This window comes from Salvelinus sp. IW2-2015, linkage group LG9, assembly GCF_002910315.2.
Source record: "Salvelinus sp. IW2-2015 linkage group LG9, ASM291031v2, whole genome shotgun sequence".
NCBI lineage: Eukaryota > Metazoa > Chordata > Actinopteri > Salmoniformes > Salmonidae > Salvelinus > Salvelinus sp. IW2-2015.
The window spans coordinates 20,918,980-20,932,903 of record NC_036849.1 but is presented as its reverse complement, the minus strand read 5'-3'; the positions used below and the strand labels follow the sequence as shown (position 1 = coordinate 20,932,903).

Sequence of the window (13,924 nt, the reverse complement as noted above, 5' to 3'; positions counted from 1 at the left end):
AGTATCTAGATCCACATGAGTCCTATATCGACATAACCTGAAAGGCCGCTCAGCAAGGAAGAAGCCACTGTTCKAAAACCGCCATAAAAAAGCCGGTTTGCAACTGCACATGGGGACAAAGATTGTACTTTTTGGAGAAATGTCCTCTGGTCTAATGAAACAAAAATAGAACTGTTTGGCCGTAATGACCATCGTTATGTTTGGAGGAAAAAGGGGGATGCTTGCAAGCCGAAGAACACCATCCCAACCGTGAAGCACGGGGGTGGCAGCATCATGTTTTGTGGGTGCTTTGCTGCAGGAGGGACTGGTGCACTTCACAAAATAGATGGCATCATGAGGTAGGAAAATTATGTGGATATTTAAATATATTTGTACCTTTATTTAATTAGGCAAGTCAGTTAAGAAAATTCTTATTTTCAATGATGGCCTAAGAGCAGTGGGTTAACTGCTAGATTTTTACCTTGTCAGCTTACGGATTTGATCTTGCAACCTTTTGGTTCAAGTCCAACACTCTAACCACTAGGTTACCTGCAACATCTCAAGACATCAGTCAGGACAATGACCCCAAGCATACTTCTAAAGTTGTGGCAAAATGGCTTAAGGTCAACAAAGTCAAGGTATTGGAGTGGCCATCACAAAGCCCTGACCTCAATCCCATAGAAATATTGTGGGCAGAAAAGAAAAAGCATGTGCGAGCAAGGAGGCCTACAAACCTGACTCAGTTACACCAGCTCTGTCAGGAGGAATGGGCCAAAATTCACCCAACTTATTGTGGGAAGCTTGTGGAAGGCTACACGAAACGTTTGACCAAAGTTAAATAATTTAAAGGCAACGCTACCAAATACTAATTGAGTGTATGTAAACTTCTGACCCACTGGGAATGTGATGAAAGAAATAAAAGCTGAAATAAATCATTCTCTCTACTATTATTCTGACATTTCACATTCTTAAAATAAAGTGGTGATCCTAATTGACCTAAGACTGGGAATTTTTACTAGGATTAAATGTCAGGAATTGTGAAAAACTGAGTTTAAATGTATTTGGCTAATGTGTATGTAAACTTCCGACTTCAATTATTTATATATATATACTGTATATACACACACACACACACACACACACACACACACACACACAGTACCAGTCAAAAGTTTGGACACCTACTCATTCCAGGGTTTTTCTTTATTTGTACTATTTTCTACATTAGAAGAATAGTAATAGTGAAGACGTCAAAACTATGAAATAACACATACAGAATCATGTAGTAACCAAAAAAGTGTTAAACAAATCAAATACATTTTATATTTGAGATTCTTCAAAGTATCCACTCTTTGCCTTGAAGACAGCTTTGCACACTCTTGGCATTCTCTCAACCAGCTTCACCTGGAATGCTTTTCCAACAGTCTTGAAGGAGTACCCACATATGCTGAGCACATGTTTGCTGCTTGTTCTTCACTCMGCGGTCCAACTCATCCCAAACCATCTCAATTGGGTTGAGGTCGGGTGATTGTGGAGTCCAGGTCATTTGATGCAGCACTCCATAGGCAAAATAAAGAAAAACCCTTGAATGAGTAGGTGTGTCCAAACTTTTGACTGGTCCTGTARATAATACACACTGCTCAGCTCCGTCATCAAATAATAGCTATCTCTGTGGTTATATTCAAGTAATCAATGCCATTGACATTAAACATGAACATAAATTCATGTTATATGAGGATAATAATGTTAGGTCTTGTTTGTTTAGGTCATTGTAGGACCTGTTACCTGTTACATGTATTTAAAATGTGTATTTCAATTACTTTTGAGGATTTACATTAGTCATTTGTATTTCAAAGGCCTGGGAAAATCCCAATGTAATTTGTAACAAGATACTTCAGAGAATGGTATTTTGTATTTTCKAAATACTTTTTTTTAATAGTGGTTCACAATTTTGTGGCCCTCTATCACTCCAATGTTGCTGCACTGGTATCAGAAGTCTGATGGTACTGTAGTGTGAGGCCTTGAGAGGTGTTGGTAGTTGAAGCACATAGAATGCAGTGAATTTGCTCCAAAAGGTGGGACTGAACTCAACTTTGAAAGCGAACACACTGTTATTGCCACACTATCATTATACTTACTCTCATTCGGGAAGCGAGTCCCCTGCCTCAACTTCAAACCCTTTTGTGCCTCCACATGCACCTCTGATTATGTCACTCTCATGGAAACTCATTACTGACACCAACACATTGAATTTTGAGTAATATGTATTCGCTAAATAGGGGCCACAAAGCTCTGAAGAKTTACTCTATGAACTGTGCCAATTATCTGGGATATTGGTCATAGATGGTAGCTATTAGTATTGTTCATGGCATTGTTGGTCGTAGGGTCACATTGTTTGGCAGCAGTATTTTATATTTGATTGGTCTTTATGATATTTTGGATTTTGTAACAAGATATATTTTAATGTATCTTTGCCTATTTCTGATTGTAGATCTTCYGGGAGATCTGGCTAAATCCATAATGTGAAGACGTCATATGCACTCACTGACCTCTAGTTTCATGCGTGCACCTGTTAAATGAAGGTGCCAAGCTTTTGCCCGTGCCATTGGTGGTTTATCCAAAATAGAATTGGTTTATGAACATTAGCTAAATTTGACACTTCACTGGCACAGTCCAACAAGTTGTACAAACCCATACAGGTTAGTGCTTCAATTTTTTCTTTGTAATGGTAAATGCTATAAATATGATATGGGGGAGGGAAGCAAATAATTGCAAATGTGTTTGCTAGCTAGCTAACAGTAGCTAGTAACATCAGATGAGCCGCTTTATGCTAGCCCACAAACATTAGCATTTCGCTCATTTTCCCATCAACCCATCAAATCAAAAACTAAAACCCTGTTAGTTAAGACCTCTTAGATGTAAGGGTACCTGTGTGGTTCTGGTACCGGTTCCGACCGACATTTCATTTATAAATTGATCTGTGGATACCGTAGATCGAAATGGCTTGCATTGGGKYATAGCCCTGGTTACCACGGACACAATAGTATTTTTTCTGATGTGAAATCTGAAACCACTTGAAGCTGGGATGTCCGTCCTACCATTTCATTCGCTCTTCTGACTGTCCATCAACTCCTGGCTGAACCCAACATCACAGCCACTGACAAAGCACATGCCTGCAATCATTACATAATAGCGCAGCAGGAGAAAGTGGCTTAATCATGGTTCAGAGATCGATTCATAGCCATTAATCTTAAATAATTCATAGATTTTAAACAAAAAATACTTTGTTTGTCAAAGATGGACAATATTAATATGAGATGAACAGTGAGTTCCTAAAGAGTCCAGGAATCCAAGCTAGAGCTCTGTGACATACACATCAAAGGGGGCAGACAATTTGATCAAGAGAGACCTTTAGAAAATATGCAAATGTTCTCTAACATTAAACATACAAAGATGTATACAGTTATAAGGAAGGTGAAATCTTATAGTTAGAACAGTCTATGACTAGGGTGGATGGTCTTCAATTTTTAGGGCCTTCCTCTGACACCGCCTGGTATAGAGGTCCTGGATGGCAGGAAGCTTGGCCCCGGTGATGTGCTGGGCCGTACGCACTACCCACTGTAGTGCCTTGTGGTCGAGCAGTTGCCATACCAGGCAGTGATGCAACCCATCAGGATGCTCTCGATGGTGCAGCTGTAAAACCGTTTAAGGATCTGAAGACCCATGCCAAATCTTTTCAGTCTCCTGAGGGGGAATAGGTTTTGTCCTGCCCTCTTCACGACTGTCTTGGTATGCTTGGACCATGTTAGTTTGTTGGGGATGTGGACACCAAGGAACTTTAAGATCTCAACCTGCTCCACTACAGCCTCGTCGATGAGAATGGGGGCGTGCTCGGTCCTCCTTTTCCTGTAGTTCACAATCATCTCATTTGTCTTGATCACGTTGAGGGAGAGGTTCTTGTCCTTGCACCACACGGTCAGGTCTTTGACCTCCTCCCTATAGGCTGTCTCATCATTGTTGGTGATCAGGCCTACCACTGTTGTGTCATCAGCAAACTTAATGATGGTGTTGGAGTCGTGCCTGGCCGAGGTCCTGGAACCACCAAGCTCTAGGAAGAGTCTTGGTGGTTCCAAACTAATTCCATTTAAAAATGATAAAGGTCACTGTGTTCTTGGGGACCTTCAATGCTGTAGACATTTTTTGGTACCCATACCTAGATCTGTGCATTTGACACAATCCTGTCTCGGAGCTCTACAGACAATTCCTTCGACCTTATGGCTTGGTTTTTTTCTCTGACATGTACTGTCAACTGTGGGACCTTATATAGACATGTGTGTGCCTTTCCAAATCATGTCCAATCAATTGAGGAAACAGGATGCAGCTGAGCCCAATTTCAAGTCTCATAGCAAAGGGTCTGAATACTTATGTTTTTTATTTTTGATGAATTTGCAAAACATTCAAAAAACCTGTTTTCAATTTGTCATCTTGGTGTATTGTGTGTAGATTGATGAGGAAAAAATGAATTTAATCCATTTTAGAATAAGGCTGTAAAGTAATAAAATGTGGAAAAAGGGAAGGAGTCGGTCTGAATACTTTCCGAATGCGTTGTATATACAGCCTGAGACATTTGTGTGCGAACTCGAGTAAATGTTCCTTACAAGTCAGAGTGTTGAATAAAATTACATGCAAACTCTACCYGTTGCTGTACTGTTTGTCCTTCTGCTGCTCTAAATTTGAGACAAAAATATCCGCAGGAAAGTATTGTTTACCCAACTTTTTAAAGAGCRGGTAGGTGTATGGCTTGGTTCGGCACAGAGGTAAAGCTAGTTTCATGTTAGATTTTCTTATTTCAATCTTTAGAAAAATAAAATAAAAATGTGGATTGTTCACCATTCTCACGGGATTCTGGATCATTTTCATTGTCATGGCATGCTTGGTTTCATATGCTTAGTAGTGAGAAACCATGCATAAAGTAGATGATAATTGTACTTTTGGCCACTTGAGACCACTCTGTGTATTCCAGAATGATAACTTGCAAAAGTGGTAGATTAGTCCTAGCAGCAGTAACCAGTCACACAATTCAGACATTCTGCAACTTGAAAATAGAGATTGTGAACAACAATGCCCCTAGAAGTCACAAGAGGCAATTGGATGGCTCCTGAATTGATGACAGGAACAAGACTCCTTTCAAAAAGCCCTGTAGTCCAAAGACAGTCTCCCCAGACCTGTCTTGTGTTGTAGATTCATGCAACCCCTTCCAGATATAGTCACTGTCTCCCCTGCTACTGACACCCAAGAAGTTCCATCTAGTGTGGAAAATACAGTGAAAGTTAAAGGTACACCAGAATCTGTATGTGTGTCAAACTTCGATAATGTCCAGAGTGGGCAAGAAGGAGAAGCAGGCACTAGACAGGGTGGTGTTGCGGCTCCAAGCAGCCCAGCATCTAACGACACTGAGGCCTGTTTTTGACTTTGACGTGGATGACATGTGCCTGAGCCCCATTGACAGCGACAGGGGGAGGGATGAGGGCATTGAAGCCTTCGTCGAAAGCTGTAACAGCTTTTACGACACGGACAGTGTCCGTAACCCTAGTGACGGAGACAACCAGCAACTAAGCCTCTCTTGGCTCAGTCCAACACAGGGTAGGGAAATGATGAGGTGGGAGAGGGGGAGGATGGAAAATGAGACAAGATGGTGGGAGAAGGAGAAGGAGAAAGAGGGAAAGGAAAAGAAAAAGATAAACCAACAGGAGGAAGAGGAGAGCGTAAGCGATGAGGGTTATTTCTCCAGGTCCTACCTATAAGCACTGAAGGCAGGGAAGGACGTGTCAAGCTGTGACGCCCCTGCAGCCCCACATCTCGTACAGCCCTTTGGTCAGGGGAAGGGAAGGATTGCAGAGGCCACAGGTGGCTGTGTCAGAGGAGGGGGAGCCACCGTGTCACCCAGATTTCCCTGAGACCAATGAGTGCCAGGCTGTGGTTTGCCAGCCGATCAACTCATTCACTCTGGAGGTTGTTTCTTATGGGTTATATGGGGAACCTCTAGTCCCAGTGGAGGGTGCAGATGAGGGCTTGGAGGTGGAGGAGGAAGTGGGGGCTTCATTCATTCCATAGCCTCTCCAAGTCCATGTAAGAGGTCCTTAAGCTGACCAGAGATGTGACAAATGGACAATTATGCTTAACGTTAAAACAGCCATTTTTTAAATTTGTTTTCTGTTAAAACGATAGAAAATCATAAAATTCCACTTCAATTCACAATGCAGAACAATGATCCTATTACATATATATGACCGCTAGGGCCGGGCAATAAAGTTATATCTACCGCAGTCATATACCCTTGAAAGTGTCTCGGAATGCCGCTTCTGAAGCGGGACTAACGTCCATTACTAGGCTACCAGAACTGTCAATCAAACAGGACGCAGACCACTCTCTCTTAAAAGAAAGTTCTTGAAAGTTTGTTAGTAGAAAGAAAATACATCTTCTGCTAGGAATCGACTCCTAAGATGCAGTACTTTGGAACGGAGGAGACTGATTAGTTGCCATACTTCCAAGAACACTTGCATCTTTCATAGAGAGCTAGCGAGGGACTGAGAGAAGAGGAGGGGCACAGTATAGGCAGTTGGCAACCAGGCCGAATCGTGCACTAGGCCTATCTATCCGCATTGGAATCCTGTATAGTTTTTCCTTTAGGGATTTTTCTTAATGTTAAGGATCCCAATTTGGTTTAAATGTTCACACCCCTAAAGCTGACACATTGTAATATGCAAATATATTGTTTCTCTTAATGTAGCTGTGAGATGTAACTAATAATATTTCATCATTAACAAACAGGTTTCCTGTATTTTGTGTCCATATGCATATTTATTTATTTGTTTTGCCTCTATCAACTGTTAAGATTTGGTTGTGACTGTATAGCTGTTGTGTGGATATCTCTGTTCATATTGCTCTAAGACCTTCTGCCGTGTCCAGGGGAGGTCAGTAGTGGTGCTTCCCAGCGTGCAACAGAGCAACAGCAGCAAACCCTCAACGCCGCCTGAGCAGAAAGGATCCGAGACCAGGTCTGTGCAGAAATCTTCTCCAGAGAAGAATCTTCAAGAGGGTACATTTTAGAGAGTCCTTGTGAAGTTCTCTATTTCCTCTAGAGGGAGCAATTTGATCATTTCTTACCTGACAAGTATTATTTCCAGAGACTGGTTTATTTCTCTGAAATTCTACTCTGAATGTAGACAGCCAGTCTGTTTTTTTCTCCCACTCAAACACTTCACAAATGCATCATTATTTAATCAATGCTTTCACATGACTAGAAGGGTGAAAGCATCAATATAGCATAACTTATTCAACTCTGTCAGGTCATATCTGAGGTCTTGTAAGGAAGCAGGATATACTCTATTTCTTGAGTGTTGCCTTGCCTCTCGTTGTCCTCTTGAAGTCTGTATTTATCCCCCCAAAACCCTTCCCTGTCCACACACACACAGTCCATGTAGCGTTTATCCGTTTACCAAGTCCTTATCTTATGTTGTCGTGAATCCTCCGTGGTTGGCTGTAATGATCTGCAAGGCTGTGTGTGAAATCCCAGTCTGGTGTGAGACTTAAAGATGCGTTATAAAGGTTTTGTATAATTTCAGGCAGTAATTTTGAATATATCGCTCATAAGCCAAAAAGTGTGCACAATTGTGTACAGCATCATCCATTTCATATGTTATGTTATGTTATGTTATGTCCTGCAAAAAAAGAAATCTCTTGCAGTTTTTATATGTCACGAATTCCAATTCATACAATATGTAAAACATGTGTAAGTGCTTAAGATCCTGTTCAATCTCTTTAATTCATACCAGTATTAATAAACTTGAATCCTAACCTACCTATGGATCTTAAAGCTGCTTTCAAACCTGTGCAGTGCTTAAGCCACATGGAATCCATGTGTTTGATGTATTCGATACCATTCCGCTCCAGCCATTACCACAAGCCCTTCCTCCTCAGGTGGTGCACATGTAACAATAGGAAGCTCTCTTGGATTTCCATTTCTCAGCGCGCTATGACATCACATGGTTTTTGGCGAGTTTCCCACATGTTAGAGCAGACTTGTTTCAGATGTGATTTTTCTAGATTGATAATTTCCTTTTTTATCTCGAATACAATTATTGCATGCCTTTTTGATAATGGACACGAGCTTAATATAATATATAATCATAATAATAATACTTTGATAAGTATTAGTATTATTAAGTAATGGTATATAAGCCACTTAGCATACGGTTTTATCCAAAGCCACTTATTCAAGCTTTCTGAATGACACTCATAATGACCCTCAAATGGAATGATAATTCCCAGGTTTTTCATGCCATTGATATTGTATATTCTTTCTGTCCTGCATCTTATTCTTATGATTTTTCTTTGAACTTGTTCTGCCTGTAATGTGTGTGTAACTTGTATGGGTTTGTCTCCAGGGGTGATGACCGAGCTGCTGAACCTGATGAACCATGTGGCTGACCAGGCACCAAGCCTCAACGGCAGCCCCCCTCAGATCTCCACTGCAGGTACAGGCATCTCCGTGTGTGTGTGTTTGTATCTACTGCTGCCCTCTGTAGAGGACATTTTGGTCTTAATTTGATAATTGATTGCATGTTTTCTTCTAATGCAATGAAGTACTCATTTCTGAGTATTGATTTCACTTTACCCCTTTTTTTTGGTGAAATTTAATTMTAATACTTTTTTCCCCATTTTGTTTTTTCAGCAATTACCAAAGAACCTTTAGAACTAACTTAACTATTTATACTCTGGACGAATAGCAGAACCAGAACTACAGGAACCCCCGGTGCTTTGCCAAGGTCCCACAGATCTTCGAGAGAAGTCCGGTTCTGTCAATCCAAGCAACAAAGGATATTTTATCTGAAATGTATTAATTTGCATCAAGATGTAATATGTTAATTGCTAAAGTGGCTTGAAGCCCAGTGATTCCAGTCATTGTTTGTTTTTATTTTGTTTTCAGTAATATTAGTGTGATGATTCTCTTTTTATGTTATGATTTAATTTGTTAAAATTGTTCCTTTCAGCTTACCCTCCAGTGTAGGATAACATTGACAAAAAAGGAAGAAAATGATATAACGTAAAAGCAGACTAATAGCCTAGTCATTTTACCTGAACCTTAGTATGTTGCATATGTGGAGGGCTCTGGTCATCATTCCCTCATTTCATGGGTTCATTGCTGCACTTGTACCTTGTTTATAACTTCATTCCTAGTCTTGATTAGCTTTTTGAATGCTGTGCMTATTTCCCTGTCTAAGTACTTATTTGTGCAGTTTTAATTTCTTACCCAATATATTTTGTATTCATACTGTTGAAGTTTTTTTAGTACTTCTGATTAACCCTGGTTCAGCTAGAACAGTTTGAAGGGACAATCACTTTTTTGATCCATCACATTCCTGGTGTGATATGATATGTACATGTCCAGACATGCTCTTCACTTGCTGCCTCAGATGGTCTGTCATTTGTTTATTAGCATTAGTCAGAAAGGTAATTTTAAGGTAATTTTGTCTGTGGCCATGTTATGCTTAATTTGCATGAGTCTCTAGCCTTTCTAGGCTTTACATGACAGTTTTCATATCATGCTTTTTTCTACTGGTCCAGTGACCTTTGATACCTCTTATCTGACTCCTTCCCAGGCATTTTAATGACACTCCTCCCTCTGGTTCCCAGCACCATTCACAGGAGGTGAGCAGTTCTCCTTGACCTACTTATTGAGAGTGTTTTCAGGGAAAGGGTAGACATTTCATCTGAATTATGTATGCCAACCTTGCCTAAAGATGATTGAATCAGTGACTTATGAGCACCTGCCTTCGACCTTACAGGTGAATTAAACGCCTTTTTAAAACAGTGTTGTAGCTACAGTTAATGTGGTTCAGATGCCTTTGCTGCAGATATCACACTTGGTCTGTGAAATGGTCTAAAATGCCAAGTGTGAGTTCAATGTGGAGGAAAGGAAGAGGATCATTTATTATGTAAATGTATGTTATAGAAGCCCAGAGTCCTTTAACTTGTATAACATTTATAGTCCTGTACAGCCCACAAACATCTAGAGGTCTCTCTGTGAACAAGCCTGTTGATGCTTATTATTGTAGAGTAGCATTGAACAGTAGGCACTGATGTAACATTTGAGTTTATTTGTTTGCTTTGAACTGGTGACAATATTTGGTATTGTAATGGATCTCTATAGAATCCGGTAAAATGTCTCAGTCCCAAAAGTTGGATTATAATTATGTTTGTGGGTGGATGCCTATGGCATACCATCAGCTTGTTTCGCCTTGTGTCTGTGTACATGTGTACATTTTTGGTGTTTCTTCTAACGTTTATTGTATACTATAATGTTGTATGTGTAGGCCCTGTCACTATGTCCTCCATCCATTAAATAATGCAGGCAGTTAAAGTAAGCCCGTCTCCACAGATATTCTGACAGTCTGTCTCTAGCCAGCCATCCAGAAGCTGTGTGTGTGGCCTGAGCCAGACGGATTACCAGGACGTGTACTCAGAGCATGCGTGGKCCAACTGACCGAGTCTGTAATACCAACATGTTTCAAGCAGACCACCAAAGTCCCTGTGCCCAGGAAAGCGAAGGTAACCTGCCTAAATGAATACCACCCCGTAGCACTCAGGTCGGTAGCCATGAAGTGCTTTGAAAGGCTGGTCATGGCTCACATCAACACCATCATCCTGGAAACCCTAGATCCACTCCAATTCGCATACCGCCCCAACAGATCCACAGATGACGCAATCTCAATCGCACTCCACACTGCGCTTTCCCACCTGGACAACACATCTGCCACACTGATCCTCAACACGGGGGCCCCCCAGGGGTGCTTGCTTAGTCCCCTCTTGTACTCCCTGTTCACCTACGACAGCGTGGCCAAGCACAACTCCAACACCATCATTAAGTTTGCTGATGACACAACAGTGGCAAGCCTGATCACCGACAATGATGAGACAGCCTATAGGGAGGAGGTTAGAGACCTGGAAGGGTGGTGCCAGGACATCAACCTCTCCCTCAACGTAAGCAAGACAAAGGAGCTAATCATGGACTACAGGAAAAGGAGGGACAAACATGCCTCCATTCACATCGACGGGGCTGTAGTGTAGCGGGCCGAAAGTTTCAAGTTCCTTGATGTCCACATCACCAAGAAAAGATTTGGCATGGGTCCCCAGATCCTCAAAAACGTACACAGATGCACCATCGAGAGCATCCTTACCGCTTGCATCACCGCCTGGTATGGCCACTGCTCGGCATCGGACCGTAAGGCGCTACAGAGGGTAATGCGTATGGCCCAGTACATCACTGGGGCCAAGCTWCCTGCCACCCAGGACCTGCAGTATATACTAGGRGGTGTCAGAGTAAGGCCCAAYACATTGTCAAAGACTCCAGTCACCCAATTCCACTGCATTTTTTCATTGTTCCCCTCTAATCAGGGACTGATTTAGACCTGGAACACCAGGTGGGTGAAATTATTTATCAGGTAGCCTGATCTAGCCTATTCTATGCTGCGATGCGATGCAGATAGGGATTGGCCCTGTATTGATGCTCGTGGTGGAGAGACTGATGTAAACACAATCTAGTGTGGGAATTGAGTGAGATAAAAACCTATTTGTAGGGTTCTGTTATGTGCGGGTATTGATTTCTGTGACATTGTGAATCTCTGCACGTTTCTAGCACAGGTTGCTAACTCTACAATAACAGCAGTTGCCTGAAACCCTGTTGTTGATTTTTTTTACAAAGATAAATGTCTAGCCCAGTCAGAATACCATATGTAAGTGCAGTCAGTGACTGAGGAGATGTGGCTCACTGGTGCTAATGTCTAGGAAGGGGGGGCTCTCTAACTTCTTTACTTGTTKTTTTTTTGTTCTTATAATCATAACATTGTTATTCTAAACCTCTGATTTACATGTATTGCCTATGATTGTTGAAGTACCTATATGTGGATATGAATACTAAACTTGAGTTCATCCCTCTCAATTACCATGGTTGGAATCGTGGAAGAAAATCATTTGATGTACAGTATTATTTGACCTCAAAAACTAATGTGAGAAAAGGAGAAAACGAATATACTTTATTTGAAAATGTTAAATAATTTTTATTTGATTAACCATCATCCAGAAGTAACCTAAGCATTAACCATATTCCTCATTATAGAAATTGTGTAATCGTGTGCATAATAGTTTAACCATGCTAGCCCTCACTAAGCAATTACTTGTTTATTTTATACATGGAATATAAACATGATGACATTGATAAAGCTTTTAACATTTTCTTAACCAGGCTTCTTTGCAAGTACCAAAGTAAAAGTAAAGAGACCCACACCCTAAAATCATTGCTTTTCATTTTAAGTTTCTTTTGGCTCTGCAAAATGTACAACTTAGAATAACATCTCTTTGTATTTGCCTGATATTATCAGTGGACTAAACCTCACGAAACAAGTCCCATCCCCTGGTTTTTGTCCTACGAGGAGAGCAAATCAACAATCCCAAACAAATCTGTTTAGCAAACATCATTTTTCAGCATTATAAAATGTGTGGGTTACCACCACAAGATCGAAGTGGAACGTTAAGTTCTTACAGTCTTAAAAACAGCTACCTATCCCCTCAGAAGCTCCAGCTGGGCCCTAAGCTTGATCAGGCCCATCTGAATACTGGATGAAAATATCACCAAGTCATATCAGAAACCTCTGACAGCTGAGTTATTTTAAAGAGTCTGTATCTCCCAAGGGACTTTGATCCAAAGAAACCAGTTCATATATGGCAAGGTTGCAGAGAACTGTTGGCCATATAAATAATATAATATTTTTATGCTGTTGGCCTCCTTGCATGGATGATTGATCAATCCCACTGTATATCTACTATGACATCAGGATGTGTTGGCTCCCAGAGCAAGTCAAGCAGATAATCCATCAACGCAGAACTGAAACTGCATGGTTGGACCACAACTTGGCAACATAACAAAAATGTAATATGCTTTACAGTACATTAGCCCTAAATGTATGAATATTATTGAAACAGGAATGACATTATGATTTTATTTACATTGGCAACATAGAGCAAACGGTGTGCCATAGTGAAAAGTTCATACTTCATTCAATAACTTTTTATGAGAATGAACTTTAAGCAACTTTTAATAAAATATTTGAGCACTGTATTGGTTATGTTTGGCCCTGACTATGAATCTCAACGTAACTGAAAGTTTAGAGTTTTCCAAATCCAATGCGGACAGTAAAATACTCAACTCTGCAAGTAAGTAGGTGAATGAGAAAGAAGCTATTCCTGTGTGCCATTGTGGGATGTAGTGCGGGTACACTGCAAACAGACATGGACCCAGTTCAAAGGAAATCATCCAGGGAGAGGATCATCATCCGTTACTAAGTCAACGGATGCCTATCGACTCCAATGAGCTACCAGTACCAGCAGTCCTAAGGACACATGGTTTCAACCTTCAGCACAGAAACTTTTGTGAGAAGTGCTTGGGGTAATGCAGCAAAACACCAAGTTTGTCCTCCGAACATCCATATGTCTGTGTTAACCAATCAAATGGGCCCTCTCCTTCTCATTCCTTCCGTTCTCTCTTTCTCCCTCCCTCATTTTCTTTTCTCTCTCCTCCCTCTCTGCCTAAAGCCTGCTCTTGTCCCTGACATGAATCACAGTTTATTGGAGAAATGGAAGCCGAGTTCTGCTCCCGTCTTTCTCATTAATGGTGGAAGTGAGGAGAGAGAGAAAGACAAAACCCTGCCATTGTATTAGTTATCAGTCAGCTCCCTCCTTCTATAACATGTATACATCGCTGGGCTATGCCTGTCATTACAGTCTGCCTCTCTCCCACAGCCAAGGTTAATCACCTGCAGGGAGGACTGTCTGCACCGCAACGGGTACCGCTGGAATTACTGTGTGCTTCCTTAGTCTGTGTGTGCAA

At 41.1% G+C, this 13,924-nt stretch overlaps 1 long non-coding RNA gene across 2 annotated transcripts; it reads left to right on the top strand.

Moving 5' to 3' along the window:
- Window positions 1-774: 774 nt before the first annotated feature.
- LOC111968799 (uncharacterized) lies at window positions 775-13,924 on the top strand. 2 transcript variants are annotated; one of them, XR_002877916.3, is made up of 3 exons: window positions 775-7,037; window positions 8,427-8,516; window positions 8,769-13,924. It is a non-coding gene; the product is annotated as an uncharacterized lncRNA (long non-coding RNA). The 2 variants fall into 2 exon arrangements; XR_011480427.1 differs by having other exon boundaries at window positions 8,714-12,143.